At 37.9% G+C, this 26,718-nt stretch overlaps 1 protein-coding gene across 8 annotated transcripts in view; it reads left to right on the top strand.

The window, feature by feature from the left end:
* sema6e (sema domain, transmembrane domain (TM), and cytoplasmic domain, (semaphorin) 6E) overlaps positions 1 to 26,718 on the top strand; it is a 384,951-nt gene that overhangs the window by 55,413 nt on the left and 302,820 nt on the right. For 6 of the 8 annotated variants that reach the window (XM_039750627.1, XM_039750576.1, XM_039750584.1 and 3 more), the window contains one exon: positions 15,334 to 15,417. The exons of 1 other annotated variant lie outside the window; for it this stretch is intronic. The gene's annotated coding sequence lies outside the window, so the exon portion shown is untranslated. Of the gene's footprint in view, positions 1 to 10,613; positions 10,749 to 15,333; positions 15,418 to 26,718 lie in introns of all 8 variants that reach the window. One more of the 8 variants, XM_039750593.1, reaches the window with a different exon arrangement.

Raw genomic sequence — 26,718 nt, 5'->3', positions numbered from 1 at the left:
TCAGATAAATTAGGAAAAAAACTTTTTTTCTGTGTTTTGGATTCCAAGGTTTGTTTAACATAATACATAAATCAGTCTGGTTTTTGGTCATCCATCTGGCACAGACTCACACTCGTGTCCATGCCTCTGAAAAAGAAGAAAACCTAGGGATTGAAAGGAATCCCAGATGGACATAGGGAGAATTTGAAATGAACACACCATCAGTAAGAAAGCAAGAACAGATCCCAGCTCAAGAGCGCTTACAAGTACACCACACCTCATATTGCATATGTTAATATTAACTGACTTTTCATTAATAGACTAATGCTCTGTATGTCATGCTGGATAGCTCATACGTCTCTGAACAGTATGTCATTTATAATACAAATTTATAGTCCTAGTCAACAGCATTCCACTTTTATGGCTACCATTTAATTAGAACACCAAACCAGTATGTCATTGTAAATCTATCACTCCTGATCAAATGTAATGTTAAATTATGGGATCATTATCATTATTCCTTAGATAATCAGCAGATACATTAGCTCTCCTGGTGTTGTGTAAGATGGTCATTGTTTGGGTTTATTAATTGCCAGTATCACAATGTAGAAAATTAGAATAAAAAACTACAGTGACTTATTAGTCAGAATTGCCTGTTATAAATTAAACTTTGGATTCAAACTTTGGATATTCTACAGCTCAGCCTGGAAAAACTACATCAATGCCTGCTTGATCACATATATAAAAAGAGTGCTGAGACTAAACTGAATTAAGGAGTTTGAGTGTGTTGAGTGATTGAGCTCTGTCATTGTAGCCATTAAAGTGCATTTCTCCGTCTGAGAATCATGGCTCAGATTTGGTTGTGTCTTTATTTGATGTTCAGAAACTTATCTGTCTTATCTCTCGATGCACCACAGTGATGATCTATTTACTGGTGTCTCTGGGAATGTAATTAAAAGACTAAACTTGGCATAGAATGATTTTAACTAAAACAAGACTGACTTTGGTTATACTTTCCACTATGGCTTCTGTTTACTCATAGCCAGTGAGTCATAAAATTGCTAAACAGCAAATATCTTAAAAATTCAGTCCCCATAACAGATAAAGTTGTCTGCTCCATGACTTAGACCTGAGGCATGCTTTCCGATCTGCTAAAAGTAGTTGGTGGTTATCCCAAAAACTTAAGGCTGTACTAAATGGAAGTCCATTGCAGAAAAAATAAGGAACGTCCCGTCTGTTGGTTGTTTAAGACAGTTTTCATAACGTGTTATTTTAATAGTTTGATTTTCATGCACATTTGGTGGATTAGTGTCTCTAGATTGACCCAACATGTGTTTAAATGTGCCTACCATGGATCTGGTAGAGCATCTAGTCTCAGTTCCTGTCTCATACCTGATTGTGGTGGGACAGGCTCAGTCCTCCATGATCCATAATGTGAAAGAACAGATGCAGAAGGATGGATAAATTACTCTGTTCTTGGTTGTAGTTAGGTTGATCTGTAAGGTAGCGTTTTATGGTGTATTTCTGAAATTGCAGGACGGCACCCACTGTTAGATGAATTAGTATCGTGTCTAAATCAGCTTGGCATGACTGAGAGTGTGTGTGTGTTTATGTGTGTGACTGGTGCCACATTGAGGGGTGGATCCTGCCTTGTGTCTGATGCTACAGTAAAAGGCCCCTTCTTCGTGTCACCTAAAATTAAGTTTGTTCAGTAAATGGCCATTAATTATTAATAAAACAGATCAAAATATCAAGAAATTCCACAAAGTCAGCAAATTTGTTGCCTTGCAAACAGTTACTAATCTAAATGTCATTTCTGATGTTATAGGTGTTCGTGATTGGGACAGCCTGCTATTGGATCTGGGAAGAAAAAAAAATAAAGTAAAAATGATATATTAATCAATACAAAAATCCCAAGACCACAGATTGAATCAGTTTGTCACTAAAAAGCATATAATGTCTCCTTCATGTTGTTAAATTGATGCTTTTTTTCTATCCCAGCTGTAGTTTTTCTTCCACCCATTGAGAGCTAATGTAGGCTATGGGAAAAAGAAATATGGGATACACACTGAGAAAAGAAATACGATTGGAAATGACATTTGGACTCGGAGTCATCTTGAGAAATAAAGTTGTAAAGTAAAATGCTGTTGGTTTATTTCTGAAGATTGCCCCCCTGCCACCCCCTATTTCTTTTCCCAGCATGCTACCATTATCTTGTTTTGTTCCCTCTGTAGACTTTGGTACATGATGCACTTTTTTGTGTCAGACTCAAGATAATATTTGGTTTCTTTGAATGCTAAGCGGCAATAAGCATGCACAAAGTCATCTGCAGTGCCTGATATAAAACATGATAGTGAGGAAGTCTGTGCTATTTCTTAAAGTACTGAACCTGCACCTGCCAGGCTATGAGATCTGATGCCACCAAGCGGCTTATATGGCACTGGACTGCTCTCTGTCATTTAAGCCACAATATAACATGTTCTATGAAGGTTTGCTTGTCTAATCATATTAGCTGGTTACATTTTTGGAGTTGTGTCCTTTTAACTTACCTGTGGTCGCACAGCATAACACAAGAGCACAATTTAATTGAAGCAGTTGTAATGTGGAGGATAATTTTTTATATCACCTAATTGTACTAAAACTATAAACATTTTAAAGCAGCAGATCTTCAGAACAGGTCATCCACTTGAAGCTACGCATGTTCAGGCCCGGCCAGTACTTTGATAGGAGACCAACCAAGAAAAGCTTGGGTTGCTGCTGGAATAGGTGTTGGCGATGCCAGTAGGGGGCACTTGCCCTTTGTTCTGAATGTGCATCCCAATGCCCCAATGGGCACACTGTGCTATAAAAATGGTGTGGTCCTTTACATTACATGTAAAATTGAGGTTCTGACTCTTTGCAACAACAACATTTATTTATATAGCACATTTTCATACAAACAGTAGCTCAAAGTGCTTTACATAGTAAAGAATAGAAAAATAAAAATTACACAATAAGAAAAACAAAATAAATCAACATTAATTAACATCGAATAAGAGTAAGGTTCAATGGCCAGGGGGGACAGAAAAAACAAAAAAACTCCAGACGGCTGGAGAAAAAATAAAATCTGTAGGGATTCCAGACCATGAGACCGCCCAGTCCCCTCTGGGCATTCTACCTAACATAAATGAAACAGTCCTCTTTGTATTTAGGGTTCTCACAGAAGGACTTGATGATGATGGTCACGTAGACTTCTGCCTTTTAATCCATCCATCATTGTTGGAGCATCATGAAGCTTTGAGTAGGTGGAGGTGGCGCAGGCCACCACCACAAAGAAACCGGAAAAGAAACAGAAAAAGAGAGTAGGGGTCAGTACGGATTTTAGAGCCACCATGAGTAATTATTATGAGGAAATTGAACATACAGAGTATCAGGATTAAGTTAAATTGAAGTTATAGAAAGGCCATGTTAAAGTAATATGTTTTCAGCAGTGTTTTAAACTGCTCCACTGTATTAGCATGGCGAATTCCTATTGGCAGGCTATTGCAGATTTTAGGTGCATAGCAGCAGAAGGCCGCCTCACCACTTCTTTTAAGTTTTATTCTTGGAATTCTAAAGAGACACTCATTTGAGGATCTAAGGTTTCGATTTGGAATATAAGGTGTCAGACATACCGATATATAAAATGGGGCGAGATTATTTAAGGCTTTATAAACCATAAGCTGAATTTTAAAGTCAATCCTGAATGACACAGGTAACGAGTGTAGTGACATCAAAACTGGAGTAATGTGTTCAGATTTTCTTTTCCTAGTTAGGATTCTAGCAGCTGCATTCTGCACTCGTTGCAATTGATTTATGTCTTTTTTGGGTAGTCCTGAGAGGAGTGCGTTACAGTAATCTAGTCGACTGAAAACAAACACGTGAACTAATTTTTCAGCATCTTTCAATGATATAAGAGGTCTAATTTTTGCTATGTTTCTTAAGTGAAAAAATGATGTCCTAGTGATCTGATTAATATGCGATTTAAAATTCAGATTACAGTCAACAATCACCCCTAAGCTTTTTACCTCCGTCTTGACTTTTAATCCTAATGTATCCAGTTTATTTCTAATAGCCTCATTGTATCCATTATTGCCAATGGATTTTGTGCTCATAAAAGATTCCAGGGCGTCCTTTGTAAAGAGTAGAGTGAATTCTGATATCCTGGCTAAACTGTCCACTACGGCCTAGTCATTCATGCCCCCTAATCATCCCCTGTCTCTAAGAGGCTAACTGTATCTCATCCATTCACCACCTAAAAGCTAAAGTGTGGTGCAAAATGGCTGCCATCCAGGTGGGTGCTACGCATTAGTGATGCTTGAAGTGGCTCCCCACTCACTGTGTAAAGTGCTCCGAGTAGTGAGGAAAGTGCTATATAAAAGTAAAGAACTATTAATTATTATAAATTATTATTCTTTGTATCACACAAGAATATATTAACAGTTTTGACAAGACAGTACTTTTTGCACTACATATTTAGTCCTTTCTAGTTTAACTAATATTTCCATTTCATCAATGATTTGAGATTTGTATCAATGTAACATAACATATCATAATGTTGAAAAAACATTTTAAAAAGAACAAATGGTGTAGGGCTACCTCATAGTTCCAGGAAATTGGACTTACATCTTTTCTTGGTCACTGTTAGTGTGGAAATTCTGCAGTCTTTCTATGCTTGTTTGGATTTTTATCTCACCTGGTGGGGTTTTGCCATAGGATTGAATGATAAATATCATTTAGTGGATTCAATAATGTTGCAAATCTGCCATCTGCATATGGTGAGCATCAAATTCCAAAAGGTTGTGCTAAATAAAGCTATTGATGGAAAAGGTGGGTTCAGAAAACGTATAGTTTAAAGCTTTTAGGATGGATCAATAGTTTCGGTGCCTTGTAGTGAAGCATCTAATGGCACTTCATACTAGACTGTAATTTCGCACTCAGATTAAAGGAAGCAAATCCTTTCATTTTTCACATTTTCTTTGTTACAAAAATGACTGCTTAACATTTTGGGATGTTTTTGCAGTTGGTCTTTGCAAAAGTTAAACAAGTGGGAAAATATAACTAAAGATTCTCCACAATTATAAATAAAAGATATGCATTTAAGTCAATACTTGGTAGTTGTGTCTTTAGCAGAATTACAACCATTTGTATTGTAAATTTAAAGACATCAATTGTTGCTCATATCTTTTTGTACTAATGCAGATTCAAAATCGCAATTAGATGGACTGAAGTTCAGGCAAAACATCAAGTTTTTCTGTTGAAAATGTACCAATAAAACTTTGAATATAATTATGTGGTACACGTTCCACTAGACAGTGAATATAATGTCAAATTCCAGGTCCTCCAGGATTGTCCTGCAGCCCATTTTTCTAGGCTGGCTTAAAATCCCAATTTTAAGATGGACGGATGGATACATTGTCACCAGTGTGTCAAGTACCACTGTGTTTGTCAGGGTGCCCCATTAGTGATCCAGTGTTGTTGCCTGTACACTGAAATCTAACGCTGGTACTATAGAATAAACTGTCTGTGAAGAATACTATCAGTTACAATATGTCTACCTATGATATACATATTTTATCAACAACAATAACAACAACAACATTTATTTATATAGCACATTTTCATACAAAGAAAAATGTAGCTCAAAGTGCTTTACAAAATGAAGAACAGAAAAATAGAAGACACAATAAAAAATAAAAATAAGTCAATATTAATTAACATAGAATAAGTAAAGTCCGATGGCCAGGGTGGACAGAAAAAAAAAAAAAAACTCCAGTGGCGGGAGAAAAAAAAAATTATAATAATAAAATAAAAATAATCATAAATTGATACACAATCTTCAAATAGTGGTGAGCTGAAAAGCCAAGTTTCGTTATGTATATGGTTTTGTGAAACTGCCCCTAAAATTAGTTGTCACAAACAAACTCAAGAAACTCATCATACTCAGTAAAATAATACTTTTTTACCTCCTAATGCCAAAACCATTGTTTCCTTACTTGCTTGCCCCCCAAAACTACTGCTCCCAGTCAAGTCTTCCACAGCTCCTTTCATGTGGCTCTGGGTATTCTCACCTGCCTCGTGCACAGCCTGTCTGCACTTTCATGCTACCACTTACACCTCACACTGCTCTTTTCAGGTCAGAAGTAATGTAATCTGTGTTCACTCTCTCTGACTGCATAAGCTGATCCAAACCAGGATCTTTAGAGAGACTGTCATAAATCTGTGCTTCCATAGTTGCAAAAAAAGCTGCGTGGCCTCCAAAAGGCCTCCTCGGCCTGCCTAGAAAGGGACTCACTTTGATGGGCTAACTCCCCACTGTCTTCTTCTTTTTTTTAACATTTTATTGAATTTATTTAAAATTTTTAAAAAAATTCCATACAAGCAAGTCAAGTTTTACAAAACTAGGTTTGAATCACATTAACCCCCACCCATGACAAAGAGAGCTAGGCCAACAGAGTAAAACTTTAATAGTAGGAAAAATAAATAAATAGAATAAAAAGGGTAGAGAATACGCCTCCTCAATTTAAATTAATATTTTAAAATATTATTGATTAGATCCTGCCAGGGTTTGAAAAACTTTTGTACAGATTCTCTAAGTGAGAATTTGATTGTTTTCCAATTTCAAATAATAGGTAACATCAGTTACCCACACCCACTCAGTCTTCACAGGCCTTAAAGGGATGCAGCTCCAAAATAACTGTGAAATGTCTTAAATATCACAGAAGTCCCACCAGAGGAGGGTAACAAATAAAACTTGATTGGTGTAAATATATACAATACAATACAGTTTATTTTTGTATAGCCCAAAATCACACAGGAAGTGCCGCAATGGGCTATATGATAAGCTATCAAAGAATCTTTATAAAAAGATGAACCAGAAAATCTAAAAAACAGAAAATCCACACCATCAGCAGTTTCTTTCACCTTCTGCTGTTTCCTACTTGGCATCACTAAGACCAATGCAAGCATTAACAGCTACATATGGGGCTCCTGTTTACACATTTTCTCTGAATGTCTACACTTTCCTTCTTGAATCTTCTTGAGGCTTGTTGAAGGATATACTTCCCTTCCATAGTGGATGAACATCTGCCACTGTGAGGGTCTAGCCCCACACAGCCTGTGAACAGCAACCTTCCCACTCAGGATGTGAAAATACATGTCTCCCAAACCCAGTATACTTTCAAAATGTATTTTTACGGACCAGCAAGTTTGGTTTTCAGGCTTCTATGCTGCCCAAAGGGTTAATTATGGGGTTCCAAACATGTAAAAACTCCCACTTTTTTGCACATTGATTGCCAGTACTGTTGCACTGTGCACACCTTTGCATGAAGGTAAGCTACTGTATGAGCTGGAGTTCTGTCCATTTTGCATAAGGTTTTGCTAGTGTATCATATCTGTTATTGTAAAGCTAACACAAGCAGTCTTTAATATGCTGAAAAATGGTTTACTTTGATTGAAACCCATAGTTTCCCATTGCCCACAGATACTTTTTAAGGTATGAAAGTTTTAAAATTTCCCTTTGAAGTCTCCGTAAATTTTATGTTTCCATTATTTCAAATTTCACTGTAAACAGCTGATGAATAATTCATAGTTCCTGACCTTCAAAACAAAACAAAAAATGTTTATACTGAGAACATATTTCTAGTTTTGTATTCCACAGAACCCCTCGTGGATACTATTTAAGAATCCCCCAGGGCCTCTGCATCCTTACTTTAAAACGTAAATCCCTATTTGTTCTGATTTAAACATAACCATCTAGTCCTGCTCCCTGCCTGCCTTTGAATGGCTGCCAAGCCCTCGAGGAAACCAGCTCCACTCACGTTATACTGGGATGTAGAATCTGTCTGCCGGTGCACTCCTAATTACCTGGCTTGTCACAGTAGACAAAGAGATTGCAGCGATGGTCTGTCGTTACAGTCGCAGGCATTCAGTGGCGTGTCCTTCAGCCTGCTATAGCCTCTGATCAGCAATTGTGAGTGACTTTTGCAGGCTGCACCTAATAACTGGGTAAACAGAAGAGGCAATGCAGGTCCAGCGGGGTCAGGCCGCCTGAGATCAGCATCAGCTCTCAAAAAAAGCAGCGCAAATGTCCTTCTCAGGGTGAAGTCGATGCCGGCAAAGACCAAAGGAGAAAAAAAAATGTGCTCATCATTAACAAAGGATCAATGTTTTAGTTGCTTATAACCTCTGACACTTGTGTTTTTAGTTTTTTGGTGCCTAACTTCATGATCAAAAACAGTTTACTTGTTTATTTTTGGTATAGCACATTTTCACGGGCAGATTCTGGACAAAGCGGATTTTCTATGAGATATTTCATAAAACATATGTATGAAATGGTGTAAACATCTAAATACATGGGAACTTAATCCACTAAGGGATATTTTTTGTATGCTTTACTCAGAGCAGAGCCTTGCTGCAGATCAATAGCGCATTTCAGAAATATGTAATTTTTAAAGTAGGTCATTAGCGGTCCAGTATACATTGATGAAATGTCACAGCCCATAATATATGGACACAGATGAGCTTTTTTCTCAGTAATTCCAGTTATTAATGCATTGCATTACTATAATGATTTTTTAGGATGTACTTTACGGGACAGTAGGTGAATTACTAGATGAAACAAACACGTAAAACCCTAGATTTCTGCTCAGAAAGGAGCTGCAACACATTCCTCTGATCCATTTGTTGTCACAATGACAGCGGGTTGTTTTTCTTGTGTCCTGTTAAACACGCAAACATGGGCCTGTCACTGCTGAGGAGGACAAACAGCGACAAATTTACAGGAGACTTGAAAGGCAAAGAGTAAAGAAATTTTGCAAGCAAGGGGAGGAGGTCTGGCGCATCAAAGGCTGTGCTTTTCAAGCTAATTTAGATTTTCCTGTTTGTGTAAGACAGAGTCCAGATGTGAGCCTGCTTGTGTGTGCTTTAAAAGTCTCTGATTCAGATGAAAAAAACTGTTTATTTTGTAAATTACAAAAAAAAAATGGAACCTGGTTTAATACAGTCAAGTATTTGGTATTTTCTGTTTGCATTTTAAAGTGATAATTACCACAGAGCTGTGTGCTGACATTTGATTGATGTGTATAATGGCTGCCACACACTATTTGTCACCAGGAATGTTTTTGCCATCTTTTATTGTTTATAAGAGACACTGTAAGAGTTAGGCTGTAGTGTGCGTTTTCAGTGATAGGAACCATGAGGCTTTGTGGGTGCGGTCTTGTTCGCCACATTGATGAATTTTGACATAGAAGCTGCAGCACAACACAATACAGTGGACAACAAGGAACTGTAAAAACTCTATACAGACAGTGACAACATTGGGAGGCACATAGTGTTACGTTAAGCAGTGTGCCATCATTCGGTCCCTCATTTATGCTATAGTAGCTGTCCCCCGTGGCTCCGTCCACATAGTAGTGAAACAGGACAAGCGGAAGGTAGGTACGCTCCAACGTTAAATGGTGGCACTGTATCTGACCATGTTCAGCTCTGACTGGATAGTGTCCCCTGCGTGGGGAGAAAAGCATGTGGCCGTGATATCTCTGCCAATCAGCAGCTACCCTCTAAAACACATGTAGCTCTGATCAATCTCTTAAGAACGTCAAACCTTACTGCATAACAATCTGTAGATGATAATGTCTGTTGAACAAACGGGTATCGTTAGCAAAGCAGAGGCAAGGTCGCTCCAACACATGGCAAGAGATAGACTGACTCGAATGGAGGCTGTGTGCATGAGTGAGGAGGGCCCCACCCGGCTCTCCACACCTGAGATCCTGTTTTCCCGCTCCCCTTGGTCCGCAGCCTCTCTCTCAGATTCTCATGAATAAATCGCTGCCACAAGCGAACTATGATACTAAGCGTGATGAGAGAAGTCTCAAAATTAACCATAATGTTGAAGCAAATTATAGAAAAAAACCCAATTTAAATCCATCAAGTAGTATTCTCATGAAAAGTGGATAGACATACAGACAGGCGAACAGACGTTGGATTTTATAACTAGAGAGAGATTATGACGTTTGTCATTTTATAGCCTAGACATCTACCATTGAGCCAGTTTGGCTGATCTCATACATTCACACACCCTGTCTGTCCCACTCCAAAACATACATGAGATAACCCTGTAAACTCCCTAGGTGCTCTGAGTTTAAATGGTGAAAAGAAATGTTTTGATGAGGATGAATGTGCACACACCTGACAAATTCATTCTTTCTTTCTTTCTTTCTTTCTTTCTTTCTTTCTTTCTTGACTTTTCAGGTCACACAGTGAGCAGGAACTAAACCTACCTACTTGGTATCTGAATTGCAATGTCACTGCCCAGCATTAGCTAATGTTTACTGTGTATAGAACCTTTCATGCTGACCAACATCTCAAACTACTTGATAACCAACCATCCATCCATCCATCCATTATCCAACCCGCTATATCCTAACTACAAAGACATTTTTAATAATTGGTCGTGTAAGCAGCCCATTTAGGATAAAACATGGAGGCAGAAGTAGGATTTAAGTAGAGTTTTTTAAAGGCCTTGTTTTTATTGAATGTTACAAACATTTCTGATATGTTTTCCTATGTTGTGCTACTTGTTGATTTTTTGTTATTGTTTTAATTCTCATTAACAGAGCTGTATCTGATTAAGGAGGTGCAGTTATCAAACTATATCCTAAACAGTTTTCTCTAGTAAAGGAGGAGACCTTCTGGATACGTTTACATTTGGGTTTTAATGAGGAAGAAGGACTGAAGGCCACATCGGTCAGGTTTGTTCTTAATGGCTTGCTGTAGGCAAACTTGTACTGTATTGTAATAATGCCATTTCTTAAGTGATAGGCACACCTGTAATGTGATGATGCCAGGTTTTTGGAACTGACCACCTCTTTCTTATCAGTTGTACAGAACACCATTGACAAAAATATGCGGTTTCCTCTATAACCCTTAATGTGGTTGGAAATATTTAAAATACAGTAACTGTAAACTAACAAAACTTAAGTGTTGCTTATTACATATTTATTTGTACATTTTTACTGATTACATGGAAGATAGTTGCCTGTGATAGTGATCAGTCTAAAAACAGAATGCAAGTATGTACCATAGCTAGTATTATTAAAGCAGTCCTGATGACCAGTACAGTGCCTTGACTTAATTAATAATGTAATATGTTTCTTGACAGTTATTACAGTCACGCAGTGTTTCATACTGCTGCTTATGCCTCTAGAGTTCAGAGTCACAGGTCCAGATCCTTTGTTAGGTTCTTTTTTATGTGTTGTTTTTCACAATAGCTTTTGCAATGTATTTTGTTAAAGAGCTTCAAAAAACATTAGAGGTTGCAGATGCAGGATGCAATCTCTAGAAACTTGGGTTTATTTCCATTTCTAGTCACAGTCTGTTTGAGCTTCACATGCTCTCCCTCTGGATGAATGAACCACAACCCATTTCCCTGGAACTGTAAAGCAGCAGTAATATAAATGGCGTAACCCATCCGTTTTCAGTCAAGCATTATCGAATTAAGGGACAATGGGGCCTGGGGCCTGTCCTGACAGCATCACCTGCAAACGATGAACCAGTAGTGGATTGATCGCTAGTTTACTGCAAGGTTGCAAGTTGCCAATTAACCTATAGTGGCATCTTAGTGGTTTGTTAGGAAGTCGGGACAGACTGATGGAGAGCAAAGAGACATTCAGTATTGCAGTTTTATGTTGTTCAACTAGAAAAGTAAAGCCAACAGGACTCTGTTGCGGAAGCTCTGGAAAGCCTTTTAAAGTGTTAAGCCATTATGGTATAAATACAAAAATAAATATAAATTTGATCCTGCACCAGTATGAGAAACCAGGTGAGTGTGTCCTGAAATGGTATATGAAAAGTCCAGATTTAGGCAAGAATAGGGAAATTTAAATTAGTTTTCTTGAACTCCCAGTCTTGCTGCCCCTTCAGCTCAGGGGTTGATTTGTAGCCCTGTTGTTCATCGCTGCAGTGGTTAAAGTATTTTAAACTAAGAGGTTTGTGATTTGGCCACTGACTCGCTTGACTAGCCCGATCAAGTCACTTAACCTCTTTTTGCTTCTAACACAAATTTCTCTTCAGCCCTTGACTTAGCGTGTGTGACCCCAGACAAATTGCTTCACCTGCTAGTGTTCTGTCCTTTGGTGAAGAACCGAGGACTTATTGAAAGTCTCAGTACAGCAGCTGCTGGTAGAAAAGTACCAATTCATTTCCTTTAGTTTCCTTCCTTTGAACAGTGCAACTTCACATAATTTCAAGTAAGTAGCCCTGATGTCATACAGTATTCAAAACTGCTAACTGAACCATAGAGCGGAAACCACCTGAGGCCAAACAAAATAACAACAGAAAGCATGCACTTGATCCATACTATGAACTTATTGGATGCAATCAGATTCATCTGCTGAAGCAGGGATTAGGTCTGCTGAGTCGAAGCAAATCACATTACACCCCTTCTTTCTGTCAGTGTTGTTTCTTTTGCATTCTGTCTCTCAGTTTACTGACAGGATGATCCAATCTGTTCAGCAGATTGTATGTTACATGAGATTTAAAATGGGATACTAGCAGGTCCTTCTGTGATTGGCCACAGTGCTTTTAGGTCATCTCCAGAGCAGGCCTGTCCATTATCTATTGCCAATGAGCCCCGCACTCACCCTGAATCCCCCAGCAGACTCCATGGACAACAAATCCTCTTGGAGTTCTGCTCTTCACACCTCAACACATGTCTGATAAGCTAATCTAATTTCCTAGTCTTAAATTAATCTTCTAAATTGACAAAAATAATTACAAGAGCGTATTACACCGAAGCCAGAATTCCATTGTACTTAATAAAGCTTTTGGATGAGCTAGTCTAATCTAATGGTTGTTTTTTTTTCTTTTCATTTCTTACCCATATCCCTTATCTGTTGCAATAAATACAAATGAGTAAGTTATGGATGTAAGTAAATATCCATAAAAAAAGCAAAAAATAAAATAATGATCAAATAGAAAAGATACTCGTGTTTTTCTTTAGTGTATTCAGATTTTCTTGGCATACCAAAATGACATCATTAGGCCGCTGATGAATGCTAAAGTTAGCTTCATTATAAACTCTACACTACAGTGTCCACAATTCCAGAGTCCTGGGTTCAAATTTAAGTTCAGATTTTGGATGACAGTGTAGGTGGTGTTTGCCTGTTCTCCTATATCTTCATGAGCTCTCTTGGCACTTGGGTTTCCTCCTACATCTCAAGGCATGTGTGTTAAGTTAACTGATGACTATAAGTGAATTGCTATGAATGAGTGTGGGGGTGTGGATGAATGTGCCCTGTGACAGACTGGCATACTTCCCAGGGTTGTTTGCTTTTTTACCTGAGGCTAATAGGATCATCACAGGCTTCCTTGATCCCATAATGGATGAGTGGATGCATTACATAGTGAATGCCATTAAAAGCAATTATAGTTCAAAATAAATCGAGCAAAACTATTAATGCGTGCGGGAAGATACAGAGAGTACAGTAAATCGAACAAAGCAAGGCATCCCAAGAGAAAGTATTAGCATAGAGGTCAACAGTAAACATTGAAAATTAAATACAAGACAGCCATTTTCTAAAATGAAATAGATAGAAGGTGGTTGATGTGATTGCTGTCACAGCAAGGAGTATTGCAGAAATGTATAGAAATGTCCATGGAGTTGGTGCCTCAATGCAAAAGAGATGCATTCTCCAAACCTCCTCCTCCTCTTCCTCCTCCTGTGGTGTTATCTACTGTGGGACTTGTAGTTTTGGATGTGACATCGAAAATATTCATTCATTCATTCATATATTTATGAAGTCACCTATTCCAGGTAAGTACTGCAGGGAGCTGGAGTACATCCCAGCATCAGGAGCTGAACCCAGACGGGTATACTCCCACATCTACTTATACTCGCAGTGAGCCAGTTCAGAGATGCCATTTAACATAACTTTCATAATTTTGGGATGTAGGAGAAGGAAAGTAACTATAAACCCTTGCCCACATGAGGAAAATGTGCAGTCTTGGTACAGGTGATGACCAGGCCAGGATTCAAATATAGCAGCTGTTAACTGTGTGGCACTATGCCATGTTGACAGAATATAAGTAGAAGAAAGGCAGACAGCAGTTACTGATGAGTTTCGTACAGGCCGCTTCATTTCAGCATTTAATTTTTAACTTGCTAATCTAATCTTATCAGCATTTATTGCCTTATTTCTCTTAAATAAGGTCATATACAACCAATTGAGCACCAGTAAGTAAACTTAATTGCAAACTGTGCAACATCAATATCTCATGTGCAGAACATTAAGAGCTAATTAAGGGCCCTTGTCATGTGGAGGGCTGCACGTTAGCAGCGTTCCTCATTAAATGACACAAGATTCCAGATATGCTTTACAAGCTGTCAGGAAGACTACCTTTTGTTGAAGGGGGCTGGTGGTTCTAAAGCTTGTTGTTTTTTGTGAAATGTAAGGTTGTACTGGGCCTGACTGGAACTTCAACAGCATTATTTATTCTGTAATATTACAGTGCATCATTTTAGGCAAAAACATTTGTGCTAACTGTTTTCCTTCCACTCATAATTGTAAGTACTGACGATTTTACTCCAGATTACATGCAGTATTATACTGTGTGATAAGGTTCACTCAGTAATGGTTTTATTTATTTTGTCTGACACCTTTATGCAAGATGACTTATAAGATTTGAGGTAAAACTTGTTATATTTCTTTTGTCTTTCTAAGGTGAAGTGACTTGCTCATGGTCACACAGTGTCAGTAATGGGATTTGAGCCAGCAACCTCAGATTTTGAAATTAACCACCATGCAACTAGTATTAAAAAATGAATTTGTATTTTCCCTGTCATTCAGAAGGTGGTACAAGCCAATTCAGTATAGCACTTGCTAATTATTTTTACATTAAACCTGAGTAATAATGATATTTTTCATGACAATGTTCACTCTGTGTTTGTGCTGATTTTAGCATTCTTTGGAAAATTTGAGTACTACTAATACTAACTACCATTCATCCAGTGATTTTTTTTTTTTTTTCCAAATTCGCCAGAAGCAGAGGCCACCAATCCATTACAGAACACACTCATTAACACACCTATAATCACTCATATATGGCCAAGTGTTAGTATTTAATTACCTACTCTGCACATCTTTGCAAGTGGTAGTAAGTTAGAGTGATGAGAGCCAATCCATGTCCAGGCTCACACAAACAATGACTGAGCTAGAAATTGAGGCCCTGAGGCTGTAGTGCTAACCACTCTACCACCCCTAATGCAATTAAAATTAACCATAAATGCAGCAAAGCTATGAAGTGTCATTTCACTGTTTCCTTGTTGTTTGATTCTAGGGTGTGTTTCAAAATGAGGATATATCTGGGGGACTGTTAAGGAGTCTTATCAAAAGGGGAAGATCCAAATAGTGTGCCCAAAAAGTGAGTAACTTTATATCATTATTATCATCACTTATTATCATTAAAGCAGAGTGACTTGGCAAATGGATGGCCTATTCTTTCCTGCCAGAATCCCAGATCCTGAAGACTGTTGTACAACCCCAATTCCAATGAAGTTGGGAACGTTGTGTAAAATGTAAATAAAAACAGAATACAATGATTTGCAAATCCTTTTCAACCTATATTCAATTGAATACACTATGAAGACAAGATATCTAATGTTCAAACTGATAAACTTTATTGTTGTTTTGCAAATCTTCACTCATTTTGAATTTGATGCCTGCAACACGTTCCAAAAAAGCTGGGTCAGGGGCAGCAAAAGACTGGGAAAGTTGAGGAATGTTCAAAAAAACACCTGTTTTGAACATTCCACAGGTGAACAGGTTAATTGGAAACAGGTGTTTGTCATGATTGGGTATAAAAAGACCATTCCCAAAAGGCTCAGTTGTTCACAAGCAAGGATTGGGCGAGGTTCACCACTTTGTGAACAACTGCGTGGGCAAATACTCCAGCAGTTTAAGAACAACGTTTCTCAACGTACAATTGCAAGGAATCTAAGGATTTCATCATCTGCTGTCCATAATATAATCAAAAGATTCAGAGAATCTGGAGAAATCTCTGCACGTAAGCAGCAAGACCGAATACCAACACTGGATGCCCATGACCTTCGATCCCTCAGGCGGCACTGCATTAAAAACCAACCTCATTCTGTAAAGGATATTACCACGTGGGCTCAGGAATACTTCAGAAAACCATTGTCAGTTAACACAGTTCGTCGCTACATCTACAAGTGCAAGTTAAAACTCTACCATGCAAAGCGAAAGCCATATATCAACAACACCCAGAAACGCCGCCAGCTTCTCTGGGCCCGAGCTCATCTGAGATGGACTGACGCAAAGTGGAAAAGTGTGCTGTGGTCTGACGAGTCCACATTTCAAATTGTTTTTGGAAATCATGGACGTCGTGTCCTCCGGACCAAAGAGGAAAAGGACCATCCGGATTGTTATCAGTGCAAAGTTCAAAAGCCAGCATCTGTGATGGTATGGGGGTGTGTTAGTGCCCATGGCATGGGTAACTTGCACATCTGTGAAGGCACCATTAATGCTGAAAGGTATATACAGGTTTTGGAGCAACATATGCGGCCATCCAAGCAACGTCTTTTTCAGGGACTTCCCTGCTTATTTCAGCAGGACAATGCGAAGCCACATTCTGCATGTGTTACAACAGCGTGGCTTCGTAGTAAAAGAATTCAGGTACTAGACTGGCCTGCCTGCAGTCCAGACCTGTCTCCCATTGAAAATGTGTTGCGCATTATGAAGCGCAAAATACGACAACGGAGACCCCAGACTGTTGAGCAACTGAAGTTGTACATCAAGCAAGAATGGGAAAGAATTCCACCTACACAGCTTCAACAATTAGTGTCCTCAGTTCCCAAACATTTATTGAGTGTTGTTAAAAGGAAAGGTGATATAACACAGTGGTAAACACGCCCCTGTCCCAGCTTTTTTGGAACGTGTTGCAGGCATCAAATTCAAAATGAGTGAAGATTTGCAAAACAACAATAATGTTTATCAGTTTGAACATTTCATATCTTGTCTTTGTAGTGTATTCAGTTGAATATAGGTTGAAAAGGATATGCAAATCATTGTATTCTGTTTTTATTTACATTTTACACAACGTCTCAACTTCATTGGAATTGGGGTTGTATTTTTTTTTTTTTTTTTACAAAAGCACTTAAATTTATCCTAAACCTTGCTTTGAGTAATTACTTGTAATTTTCACTGAAATCATAATTCTCTCATCTCAGTAACATCTCTAGTGCATTTGCTTTGCCACTTCATATCTGAGAGAAATATTTTTCTACTGTATGCTTATATTACTTCTTTTTGGTTTACTGCAGTTGTCCCCAGAATTATCTTTTCAGACTTATGTCCCATGTAAACCCTCAGCTGACCTAATTACTTTAGTATATGGTTTCTTTTTAGAATATTCATTTATATAATGATTCAATGCTCATTTATTTGATTTTTAGCGATTGTTCTTGCTATTACAAAGTTTAATGCAGTTGTTGGCAACTGCTCATTCAGTATTATGGTACCATTCTCTGGTACTTTCTCCCAGTGTTTATTATGGAACATGCTTCTGTACACTGCTTTTCTTCTAATAGATCACCTCGTGTTTATTGCATTTTGAATGTGCCATTCATCATATTCAGTCTGTGACAGTTACTGTGCTCTTTTCATGCTTTCTTTGTCCTATGACAGATTTGAGGGACTCTTCTCTTTGTGTCACTTATTATATAGATTCATTTAATAGTCTGATACATTATGATCTGCAATGTTAATCTTTTGTTGAGAGTTTTGAAATTTTGCTTGCTGTGAAAGGCACCATATTGAGTGGTTTTACCAATTAAAAATACAGTTTGTTTGCAATGTCTTTTTATTAGCTGTTAAAATAAATTTCTACTCATGTATCATTTTTGCAGCTTCAAAAAAATATCACAGTGGTTAACACATCTGCCTCCCAGATCCAGAATTCTGAGTCTTGTCTTGCATTGGGTTTTTATGCGTGTAAAGTTTGCAAATTCCCCTTATGTTGTGTGGATTTCTTTCATGGTAGTCACGTTTTTCTTCATATCTCAAAGATTTGTGTGGTAGGTTTTATTCTAAGTTTAGGCTCCAGCCCATACAACGTTGAATTCAATTAAACAGCTTGAATGTGTTTTGTTATATTAGTAGATGCTACAGGTATTAGAGGGAAGAGCATAAAGAGTCATAAATCGTAAATTATTACCTGCATACTGGAAAAAACTTTAATAGCTAACTAACCGGTATTGCTCTTTATTTTGATGATTAATATTAGTATTTGCCAATATATTTGTTTGAAGTCATAATTGTCCTGTAAATTGGCAGTACATCTGTCTGTCTGTCAGTCTGTGTTGGTAAGATGCTTAATCTGTTGTCATTCATATTAATAATATTCTCATTATAGTCTATCAATTTTAAGAACCCACAAATAATAAGTAAAAAGATTTGGAGAGACGGACAGATCCCATGTTTTTTTCACTATTTTAAGACGGACAGCGTGTTACTGTCAGCCATTTTAGCATTCTTGACTTGAACAAATGTACAACAGGTCTTCTTTCTGCCCCTTTCTCCCTCTTGCTCAGTCAGGTCATCTGTCTCCAATTTCTTCTGCGTCATTAGATGGACTGTTCGTTTGAGACAGATTTGTTTTTTACGTCTTTCTTCCAGGTTATCCATATTGGACAGAACGCACATACCGTTTAGCTTTCCAGCTTGTGCTTCCCTCGTTTCTCGTGTCCTCTAATAATTTGCTGCTCTTGAAAGTGGCACAGTGAGTACACTTTTGACGCTATGGATACGGCATTTCCAGGATGTGATTACAACATCCATTTCTCTTTTTAACTTGCATTCTGGCCAGTCCAAAGGAATTTTGCTAAAGTTTTTAATCACTAATTTCTCTGAAGGTGTAAAAAAAATTTCAAGTGATAAAAATAAAACCTTTTCTACCAGGGGAAATTAAACCATTAAATAAATAAATAAAAATTGCAAAGCAAAATTATAGTCATCATTATTTTTACTGCTATTATCCAGTCATTATCCAAAGCTGTTTAATTTTGAGCAGACTCGTGGCAAACCCAGGCCACGATTGAGATTGTACAGTCAAACTGGGTATTGGTTATTACTGTGGCTCTTAAGACTGGTGCATTATTAAGTTCAATATTAATATTAATAATACTCTCATTAAGGCCTTAACAGTCTAGTCACAGAGCAGTGCAGCACTTTAGATCTAAGAATTCTCATGGTCAGTAAATAATTTGCTAAACACCAGAGTTTTGAAATGAATTTTAAAAGAATGCCTTTGAGGCAGATCTAGGGGAAAACGATTTCCTGTTAAATGAGTTACAAAAGTATTTTATTCTTATTGTTATTATATTTTTTTCATTTTATTGGCTATCATTTTATAACTTGTATTTTCTATTTTTCTTGTGGCCTGAGGTTCATATATAATATATTGTTTTATTACTATGACTCTTTTAATATGCTGTCTTTTAGATTACACCTGCGCAAGAAAAAGAGAAATATGTAAGTGTCCTGGTGAAGAAAGCCTTGTCTTCCACAAGCTCTAGCCACAAGGAGAGATTTATTACGTTTATAGACCTTCATACATGAATGCAGCCTGATATCCTAATAGAATTCCAGGCACTTCTTGGGAAATAAATGACATTTCATCACTGGGTAACATTCAAGCAACAGGAAAAATGTGAAAGCCATAAAACGAGCTGGATAAATCATATACAGAGCATTGCTTTGGCCCACAGTGTGAAGCAGATGTTAAATTGGAAAAAAAAAGAATTGATGCAAGGTGATTAGTATTAGATTATTGACCAGGGCACTAAGTGATCTTGTGTCTGTCAGTCATATAGCAAATAGTGTCTTAAATGAGAGCAATTCAGTCTAGTTAATGTTTCAGTGAAAGCTGGCATTTGGATCAGCTCTCTTATTAACTTCAATAACAGTAGGGGCTGTACACACCAAGCACCCAGTGGGGTAGAAGAGCTGCCATTCAGTGCCGAAGAGCTATTAACCTCCTAATCTACCTGGTTACATTGCAGACATTGACTAATTACCCACTAGTATTTTCGGTTTTGCTATTATACAAGGAATGTCGACAGGCCTTGTGAATCGTGTTGTTTCAATTTATGGAATAACAGCAGAAAATGACAACAGACACTGAGCTCTAGTCCACATTACTCCGGGGAAGCTGCTGATTTTGAGATTCCTCTTGCCTGCTTTTTTGCTTATAAGACGTCATCAGCGAACTTCAAGCTCCAGTCTGTCTGGTCTCAGATTAGATTAGCCCCCTGTTTGGACACTAAGCCTCTCCTGATGCGGCCCAGCAGACGCCAGGCTCAAGAAGAGAGGCATTTCTCTTAATTTGAACAGGCATCCACAATTTAGCTTAAACGCATACTCCTTGGATAGAAGATGTAGGATGTTGGGTTGGTTTTTGATATAGTTTGGGAGACAGAATTGGAAGCAAATCTATGCATCAATTTCTTAGTAATTTGTAGCCTTGTTTTTCTATGTAATTTTTTGCAGTTTTTATCCTGAGGCCCTCAAGCCAGTATCCAAAAAGATGATAGGTGCTACACCTGGTTTTTTACCTCTGAGCAGTTTTAATTAAATAGTTGTCAAGTATCAATTTCTGTTTTTCTTCATTTTAACAATATACCCTCCAGGTGTTTACTATGCATATGCACAGTGCATATCTGGATGATCCATAATTAATTTGTAATATCATTAATATAAATAATTAAAGAATCAATCATTCACCCATTCTCAGAGTCCATTTTTCATTAAATGGTTGCAGAAAGCCAGAACCTATCACTGTAACTCTTGGTTTAATTTGGATTCAGCCCTGGACTGGACTACTGGTCCTTTGTAAGTCCCTAATGTGTGTATGTGTTTGGGTTTAGGAGAAAATCTCTAAGAATACAGTAGGGACAGATGGTAACCAGGTTAGGAACTGTATGCAGGTAGGTCCTTGGAGCTGTGAGCCAGCATCACTAACCAGTGTGTGGGATGAATTGCATCAGCGGTCCTTAGCAGTGTAACTTCTGGTTTTAAAACTGCCTTTGGGAGTGTAGGTGCCTGTTGGTGAAAAACCGTGTGGCCCCGGAGTATTTAATGGATAGATTGGTTGAAAACTTGCTAACGTGCAAGTGCATTCAGCACGGCCATTCCCCATTGATGCTTTCTGAATCATTAGTGTAAGAACTTGCACCCAAAAGGCATAATAAAGGTCTTAGTAGGACTAGAAGGAAAAACTTCTAGAATGAGAGTGGCAGAATTGGGGATCGATCTGGTGTGGAGGAAAGGAGGTGAGGTGGTCAGGTGGGCCATGTGAGAGAGTGAGAGAACAGCACTCCAGGGTTGGTTCTGTTCTGTTGAGCATCAGGATTAGCATAAGCAACAGAGTGCTGTCCTACCAGACAGAAGGCAGGTGACAGGAAGATGTATCTTATCTCACTACTCAAAATGCTTCATTGAGTGAGGAGCCACTTCAACCACCACTAATGTCTATCATCCACCTGGATGATGCAATGGCAGCCATTTTTGCCCTGGTACATTCACCACACATTAGCTGTTAGGTGGTGAAGCGGTGAGAGAGAAAGCTAGTTAGAGACAGAGGATGATTAGGAGGCCAGAATGACTAGGTCGTATGAGCACAGAGAGTCAGGACCTCGGTTTTATGTTTCATCCGAAAAATAGAGCCATTTTTACAACATTGTGTCCTTATCACTGCACTGGGGCATTGCTCTCCACATTCAGACCCCTCTACATGTGGTATGTGATAGCTGAATGCACTTGCCAGCATGTCAGTCCTGTTGAGGAGACCAGGTTCGTGTGCAGGGGACACAGAAGAGAGAGCTCAAGTGGAAGATAATTAAGTAAATTCTGCCTCTGTACTTTTAGTCTTAATTTTAAACATTTTATTGCCATATTTTATTGGTTTTAATCTCCACCAAGACACTGTGTTTAAACAAGATTACCGGTAAAATTAAATTACAACAAACTCCCAGGGACCTAAAAAATATTTCGTTGTAACAAAAATTTTGTTGTAATGAGATTCTGTATTTGTTACTACAGTGCTTGCTTTAACTTGCACCCAGGCATTTGCAATCATTTCAATAGCTTCTTTCGTGCTAATTTTAATCTCCTCCTGCCTACAAGGTATGCTGACGAGGATTTTTCTCAGCATTTCCTTCTGTTAATATACTTTTTAAGGGTGCGAATGTTGCCCAAATCCAATGGCTGAAGCACTGCTGTGCAATTGGGTGAGAGAAATTCAATGCACACATTATCTAAATGTGGAAGTATGTTTTGGGCAACACAGTTATCAATCAGGAGCCGAATCATCCTTTTTTTCTTCTTTTTTGAGAACCCCCCACAACCACTCTCCACCCATTGGGAACGACATGCTGAAGTGCGTTCCGAAGTGCGATTGCAGCGTCTGTGGAAGATTGTTTGTCCGTTGCCGGGGCAGGGCAAAAACAGGCTCATAGCACTGCAGTGAAGTGACACAGAAGCAAATCATAAAAGATCGGGGTCATGCTATAAGTCCCTGTCTTGCATCCCAAAACATGAGGCTGAGTCTCAGCACTTTAGCAAAACGAGCTTTATTCAGCTTGAAACAGGAATGGCACGCTTATTTATTGTAGCGTGATCTGCCACTCTGCTATACACAGACACAGCAGTCAGGCAGGGTCGTGGCCAGATCAATGATCAAGTAATCCTTTTACCTGCATTTACAATGTTCCTTGCATCACCCATCGATATCTTTTCTGTTTGCTTTGGCGGAGAGACACAGCATAGCTTTGAGCCTGCTGTTGCCCCGGCAACAGATAAACAGTCTTCCATAGATGCAGAGATTGGACTTTGGGACGCTCTTCGGTGTGCTGTCTAGTTGGGGGAGGTTCCAAGAGAGTTTACAAACCTCATATTATCTGAGTGCCGCATTAATAGGAATGTTTCTTGAATGAGCATCACTGAACCACATAAAAACTGCTTTTTTCGACATCTTCAAATACAGCAGTTCACATACATTTGCAACCCGAGATTTTTCTTCTTTTTTTGCTCGGTCTTTCAAGAAAGCTGACAGGATCGATGACGAAATTCCAAATTTGCTGGCAGCGTCTTTTTAATTTTTGCTGCAATCAAGAGCTGCAAAAATGTAGTTTTCTAATATGAACTGTTATCGTTTTTTGTCTCTGCCATTTCTATAGGAGGGTAACAATAAGTTCAGTTCCAATGGATGTTTTTCAAATGTTGACAAGCAATAAGCAAAAGGTATCACTGAAAACCGCAGGAAACAAAAAAGGCAAAAAAAAAAAAATAATAAGTACGAAGAAAGACTGAAGAAAGAAAAAAAATATTACAGTGTTTCTGTGTGGGGATCGTTGCGCACAACTGAGCTGCGGCCACAGAACTAGCTGCTCTGTGGATGGTTCATTCAGGCATTTCAAGGTCTTTTGGGCACTTCGTTGTAATGAAAGTGCTGAACGTACTTCGTAGTAAATACATATGGGGAAACTGTCGGGACCATAAAACTGCTTCGTTGTAATGAAAATTTAGTTGTAAAGATATTCATTGCAACGGAATTTTACCTGTATTTATTAAAAAATTGGACTGCACTTTACTGTGCACACTGATTGTTTTAATAATAATGTACTTTGAATGAAACTTGTTATTACTGTGCTCATTGTTCTAATTCATCTCGCTACATGCCAATCGATGCTCTGGGACATGGTGATGCCAAGGCTGTGGGCATCTAGGGTACCACATTGCGTCACACATTAATACAATAATGTCATGCATTTTATATATGCACCCATTAACATCTTAAAAGAGTTTTTTTGTACATTAATTTATTCCAGTTTCACTCACTAATATTTAATGTGAGGGACACTGTCTTTAAGACAAAGCTATACTGCATATGTATGCATACTGGTGCTGACTACATAGAATGATCAGAGATATTCACCAGTTTAAAAACATTCTACTAATACTGCCCAAGTGAATTATTGCATGTGTTAACATTTATCCCTTATCCTAGGGAGAGGTATCACATAAACTACAAATTTTAAAATATACCTCAACATAAAAAAAAATCATCTGGAAAACATTTTTGCTATGAAAGAAAAAAGTAATTGTACATTAAGAAATAAAAACAAAATTTTCCTATGAAACTGAAAGGTCATGTGATGCTCTATGAAATCTTATCCTAATTCTAAAATGTCATAACCACTAAAGTAAAATCACATTCTTTGAGATGCTGTTGTCAGATGTCAATAAAGAATCAGAAAAAAAACAGCTTTGTTCACTTCAGAATGAAATGAAAACGAAACATTCTAGCATTTTATACCCTCTGAAAACAGTCAAAATCAATCAACACAGGATGTTCTGGGCTAAAAGCTGTTTTTTAAACGGCAATGAGAAAGTATAGCCCCTTAAGCAATTTTTTGTTTTGTTTTTATAATTCATGTACAGTATGTGTGGAGTACTTTTCCTGCAGTAATGTATGTGGGTGTTGGAATGGAAAGAAAGATGTGATTAAAGGATAAGTCAAAAACAGGATTTAAAAAACACTACTTCGATATTAGTAGAGTTAAAAGGTAAATATTAACGATTGTCTATCTTTTAATAATGAAAACTATTTCCTATCAGAGCTTTGAAAAAGTCATGGCATAAAATGATGCAACTGTTTCCGTATTATTCAACAGAAAGGAGCAGTCCAATGACGTCTGTGGTTTAGTAATGAGCTGGGGGAAGAACTCAAATGCCCAGAATGAACATGATGGGGTGGACTAAACTGCACATAGCTAATCCGCCCCCAACCGCTGCATTGATTCTTTGAGTTTCAACTTAGCATCATGCTAGACTGCTAACATCACCAGTCCGCACTTTTCTAGATATTTATATGAAAAAGGTTTCTTCTATTCTCAGTACAATTTTTTCAAAGCATATATGAAAGTGATTACTTTGAATTGTTAATGATAGAAAATCATGACTACTCAACTTTAAATGTAGTTCTCTGGTCTAGAGGTTTATACATCCAGGTTTTTCCGATGTAGTGTTAGCTCCACAGATGGACCAGTTTCATTGCTTGAAAATGCACTGTGGAAAGGTTACAGTGCAGCTGCACAGCCACAACACAAACAAAATAACTACAACAAAACAAAGCAATTATGACACAAATAATACAAGCTAAGTATAAAATGATTAAGGAGTCATTTTGCTTACAAATCCACAAACATGTCCAGCTGGAAGACCCCCAGTAAAAGTCAACAGAGATGAACGCAACAGTTAGCCGAGGTGCTCTTGACATTATGGTTGTTTTCTTCTCAAGATGCATACAGAAACATGTAGTGTGGATGCTTACAGAACAACACCATTCAGAAGTCCCAGGGTTGAACAAATCAGCAGCTGTAGTGCTAAACAGTGTCTGTGGTTCAACTCTTGTGGGGTCTTAATGCCAGGAAATAGTTACAGTGTTTTACAACTTTAGGATAATACTGTTTGGTACAATTAACCAATTAGTGTTTAACTAGGCACTTTGCCCTGTACACCCGATCCAACTCTGCACCTCATACTAGAAAATCCCTAGGAACAAAGTTTTATCAGTATTTCTCCTGGCAGAGCCTAAGAAATACTTTTCTCACAGACAGTTGTAGAGTAATAATGTAAACACAGAATTAAACACAAAAGAATAAACAAGAAATGAAACATAATAATCATACAGTAGTATTATATCATATATAACTATATATGGTACATGCAAGAATACCAGACCACACTGACACATTTAATGAACTTGGTTACCTACACTGTGTTGATATGCACAGTGAGATAGTGACAGCATGATCACCTGGAACAGCACAGAGCACTCACATCTGTGGGGCAGAGGCAAAAATATGATTAACCACAGAAAACCCACTCAAACTTGATAAAAACTTCAGTCTTTGTTTCAATATATTGTTTAGATACATCAAGAGATTTAATTTTTTCAAGAAAATATTTACATTTTTTTCACATCAATAGTGTTGATTATAAGATCTTATTAAATGTGTGAAAAAGACGAAATCTCGATAAAGGGGTGTAGACTCCGCGGTGCATATTTATTTATATACCAGTAATGGCGCACTGCACGATAACATGCAGTGAATACACTTGACTTATAGTTTTCATCCTCTTTTCTCTGTATGTTTAGCATTTGTTTGCTCAGAGGTTGATGTGCTTGCTGCTTTCTAAGCACCTCTTCTTTTCTCCACCCTAGCGGCCCACTTCTTCTCTTCTTTCGTCGGCATCTTTTCGTGTTAAAACTGATCAAATCAGTTTTGTGTTGCAATTACTTAGTACATTTTCTTTAATTTTTCACTTAAGCTGACACTTAAGTTTTCAATCTGCCTCAAGAATAATTTAAGATATGAAGAGGAAGGGAAAGTGACGGTGGCCTGCTGGCCATTGCTGAGAATTGATTCTACAATAAAATAAAATAAAATAAAATAAAAATACAAAGAGGAATAACCTTGCAGGTCAATCATCATCCCGAAAGCGGATAGTAGACGTCACGTAGTATAGGTGTACCAAATTTCAGGTCAGTAGGTCAAATGGTTTGCAAGCTACAGGTGATTTAAAATCTTGGATAGACAAATGGACAGCTATGGTAGCGTATTTTATATATAAAGATACATCC

Source organism: Polypterus senegalus, chromosome 1 (genome assembly GCF_016835505.1).
Source record: "Polypterus senegalus isolate Bchr_013 chromosome 1, ASM1683550v1, whole genome shotgun sequence".
NCBI classification, from domain to species: domain Eukaryota; kingdom Metazoa; phylum Chordata; class Cladistia; order Polypteriformes; family Polypteridae; genus Polypterus; species Polypterus senegalus.
This window is presented reverse-complemented; position numbering and strand designations above follow the sequence as displayed.